This window comes from Hydra viridissima, unplaced genomic scaffold, assembly GCF_058129835.1.
Source record: "Hydra viridissima isolate aposymbiotic clone 2 unplaced genomic scaffold, HvirCarnegie_v1 scaffold_3, whole genome shotgun sequence".
NCBI classification, from domain to species: domain Eukaryota; kingdom Metazoa; phylum Cnidaria; class Hydrozoa; order Anthoathecata; family Hydridae; genus Hydra; species Hydra viridissima.
In genome coordinates, this window is record NW_028324302.1 from 1,335,061 (window position 1) to 1,339,486 (window position 4,426).

Sequence of the window (4,426 nt, forward strand, 5' to 3'; positions counted from 1 at the left end):
GATATTTCACGATGGACATGCTTTTCAGAAACGACGTCTCCATTCAACTGGTAAACAGAAATGCCATTGCCATCACGTATTAGATTCAGCCTTTTATTTCCACACTTGCTTCCATTCCTGCCACCATCCCTCTTTTCAAGCTGTACTGCAGGACGTTTCGATATTTAAACACCTCTTACGGTAGCGAATATGTTTTGCTGAACACCAACGGGATTGGAAGATTTTTACTTGTCTTCGTGGAACGGATCAAACGTCAATTCGTTCAACAACAAATCGACGGGAATGCTGTACCAATCCACCGCCTCCATCGGCTCCACCACCACCATTTCTTTTTACAGAAATTTTGGAGAAGCAGACTCCATGCCCAGTGTTGCACCTGGAAGAAGACTTGTTGTCACGCTCAACTCCGGTGACGCGCAAGTCGGACAATCCGGAAGCTTTTACCTTCTTCTCGGACAAGCATATTATTACGCCTAATTCTAAACCTTTTTTAAATTTAATTTTGTGAAAAAAAAAATTTTCTTGGCGTATTAAAATCAGAGGATCCAAAATCGAGAAAAAACGGAGTCGAGAAAAATCGAGAAAAAACTCCGTCAGAGTTGAGAAAAAATCGGAGCTTTGATAAAACTTTGTTATAAATTAAAAAATTAAACTATCTAGTTGATAATTAAACATTGTTCTTATATTTAATTTTTTTATTTTTATATAATTCGATTTATAATTTATAATAAATTTTTAAAAAAATTATATTTTTATATTCCATAGTACTTAAATATTTTTCTTATCGCAATCTTTTAACGAACAGTTTTATCTAATAAATGGCTTTCTAACCGGCATTGGTTAGGAAGGAGGCGTAAACTTTTAGTAAAATGCCCTTCCGCAGTGCTCTGTAATTAAGACTTCTTGAGGTACCTATAGTAAAAACTAAAAAAAGAATATTAAAAAAGTATTTATTCTGAAGATCTTTTAAAATGATATTTTAAAAAGATGAAAACATTTATCATTTCATCAGAAAGCGAACTACAAAACTTTGTGACAAATCTGGAAGACGAGGAGAAAACTCATTCTGCTTCCGAGGAAGTTGCTTGAATTCTGTGGATGGCTAGTTCAAATTTCAAAACTGCTTCTGATTTCACACCAGTTACTTCGTATTCTTTTAACTGATCGGTGAAGGTCTTGACTTTTTTTGGCTTTTTTTTAACTGTTGATTGATTTTAATATAAAACTTCTTGAATTTCGACAAAAAAAGATGTCAATTGTGATGGTTCTTCTTGTTTGCTTTTAGCGCGACCATCTGATTTTGTTTGGAGACTATTTTCTTTTGTTGCAAGTAGTTGATCAAGTAATTTTACAGCATAAACTTGAATATCTTTTTTGGAAGTGTAAAAAAATGTGTGGTTTTTATTTTTAAAAAAATCGGGATTGTGCAAATAACGACTTAATGATACCAACATAATGTTTTTACAATTTTCGTATCTGGAGATTAACGCCTCTGCAAAATTAGAACTGATGTCAGTTTCTACAATGTTCAATTTCCTTACTAACTTTTCCATAATGATGTCACACTCCAAAATTGTTGTATTTGGTTTTTCCAATCGAACTGCAGCGTCAGCAATGACTTCCAATAAGTCAGACAGCGATTTTAAGAAAGCCAAGTCAATATCATCTAACATGTTTAAGCAATTTAGTTCTTCGAGTGTTTTAATTATAGCTTCTAAGCAGTCCAAAAATCTTTTGATCATCTGAAAAACACTGTTCCATCTAGTGCGGTTGTCGAGCAATAGTCCTTTGTCATGCAAAGATCCGTAAACTTTGTGTATTATTCTTTTAAGAACTTCAAATCGAAACGATGAATATTTTATAAACTTAATTAGTATTCGAAGTTTCTGTAGCCTTTTTTGATATTTTCTTCATATTCAATCTCATTTTCCGAATAGTCAATAAGAAACTCTCCTTCAGTCTCTCCATCAGTTTCTGTTTCTGTTTCAACATCCGATTCAGTTTCTTGTTCACAATTTCGCGACAACCTTTTTTAGCGTATAGCAAATCACAAACACTCAAATGAATTGAATGATTCTGGCAGATTTGATGTGGAAACTTAAACATAGTACCCAATTTCACCATCCAGCTACAGCCATCCGTAGTTTTACCTGCAACATCTTCATCATCTATACCGAATTCTTTTAATTTTTGCATTCTTAAAATGTTTAATGTTTCGGCAGAACTAGGAGACGGCAATTTCACCATTCCTAAACAATATGTTCGATCGTGATAAACATTTAAATTATTGTATCTTCTACCTCTATTGCTACCCCATTCGTCACTTGTTAGTCCAAATTTTTCTCCTTTTGCTTTCAATGCAGCCAATTCAGCAATCATTAAACATTTGGCTTCAGCATGAAACATCTTAATTTTTTCTGAAATTGTGGACGCTGACTTAGGCAAACTATGCCCATAATTTTCAAAAAGCATTCTTAGTGTTTCAGATTGAGTTATGGACCTAATCGAGTATCCATCAAGAGCTGTCAACTTGGCAAGAAGATAGTTTAACGATATCTTAGTAAAAACTGGTCTGGAATTGGATGGTTTTAAATCTATTTTCTCGCAACTTTTGATGTGAGTAATTAGGCCGTTTGTGCTGCTTCCTGGACAAGCGATTCTTTTATGGCATTTTTTGCAATCTCCGTATTTCTTATCATTTACTACAACTTTATCAAAGTATTTCCACGCTTCCGAAACCATTTTTCTCTATAAAAGAATATTAGACTTAAGGTGGAGAAAATTATTTTGATCATACGATATACGACATTATTGTAAAAAAAAAGTATTATATGTTTAAAACTTACCTCGTTATTTTAAGACCAGTTTTTGCATATATTGTAAATAATCATCTTGACTTTTTTTTGTAAAGGTAAACTACTAAATAGTTAAAATACATTAACTAATATCACACACGCATAATATTTTAAAAGTTACTGTTTACAATATCTTTGCCTAAGAATTAAAAAATTCTTGCTTTTTGTCAAAATAAAGACTTTATTATGCATTACATTTTATTATATCGCAACTGATTTTTGTGGATTTAAAAACTTCTATTATTAAAAAGATACTATTATAATCAAAAGAGTTTCTGAAATAGTACAATGGAAAAGTACGAGTATGTTCTATTATATGGTTTGGAATAGAATAAGCTTTTTTTTTTGAGGTTTTTTCCACCACCACCACCTGTCCCACTGTGCATTACTAATTGCTTTGCGATGTAAATTTGTGTTGATATTGAACAAAGAGAGCACTTATATTTTGAAAACAACATGAACTATTGTAAAAGCAGCGTAGAAATAAAATAAGAATTTAATTAATTTACGAGTAAAAATTAATATTTTCTAAAAACCTCGTCGAAGTTCCGTAGAGATTTCTCTCGAACTCCGAAACTCCGAAAAACCGAGAAAAATCCGACGAGACGGAGTTCCGAATGGATCCATTCATTAAAATGAATGAAACTCGCAAAATGAGAATCTTACTAAATGACGACGGAAAACTTCGAAGTTTTAAAATACTGGATCCCATTCTATTTTTAAAAATTAACGGAGTCCACTGGCGCGAAATTGATTTTTACAAATCCATTTTTACAAATCAATCCATTTGAATCGCTAACCGCAGAATAGCAACAAGTCCACAAATCCTAATTTTACAGGAAAGACAAAAAACTGTTTCGACCCTTTATTTTTAAACTTTGGGTTTTCAATTTTTTCCTAGTTATTCAACAGTTAGTAGGGGTTTGAAAGATATATATATAATTTTTTTAATGTATTTTGTTATGAGTGTAGGACACATTTTCAAACATGGACATGATCCCTTTTTGCAGTAAACGAGGTTTAAAAATAAAAAATAAACTACTAAAATCTTAAAAAGTGATTTATTTAGGCTGCACTAATTAAATAATGCTATTTTATTGTTTTATTATCATAATAAAATGCACACTACAACTTAAGAACGTTATTTATTCAGTTGGTTGATCTTTTTGAATGGGCACAGTAGTTACAGGCCATAACGTTATTTCATTCCAAAATCGGAGCTTTTCAACCGGAATATAAACCAAAGTTTTCTTTATATCTACAATTTTAAGTGGTTGATGGATAATACAGCTGAATAAGCTTTATTAGTTGGTAGTTCAAAGTCTCCTATAGTGTTTCGTAAGCGAAAAATGTCACTTATCAATCCAGCAATATGCATACTGCATATTGCAAGTAGACGTCTTGTTGTGTTTTAGTTTCCATATCATGTAGCTTGGTAAATATTGCCACCATGTCATCCGCCATGTAACTCTTCAAACAGTTTTTCTTGCAACTGAAATAAAAATGAAAAGGTTAGGTCTATCTATGTTTTAATATCTATGTTTGAAAACACATAAGTTAGATTTCTACCA

General features: G+C 32.0%; 1 pseudogene across 1 annotated transcript; it reads right to left on the reverse strand.

Moving 5' to 3' along the window:
- Positions 1-935: 935 nt before the first annotated feature.
- LOC149890539 (uncharacterized) lies at positions 936-3,610 on the reverse strand (annotated as a pseudogene). The gene is made up of 2 exons (XR_016451303.1): positions 2,847-3,610; positions 936-2,748 (listed from the first exon to the last, which is right to left on the reverse strand). The product of XR_016451303.1 is annotated as an uncharacterized LOC149890539 (transcript).
- Positions 3,611-4,426: the final 816 nt, after the last annotated feature.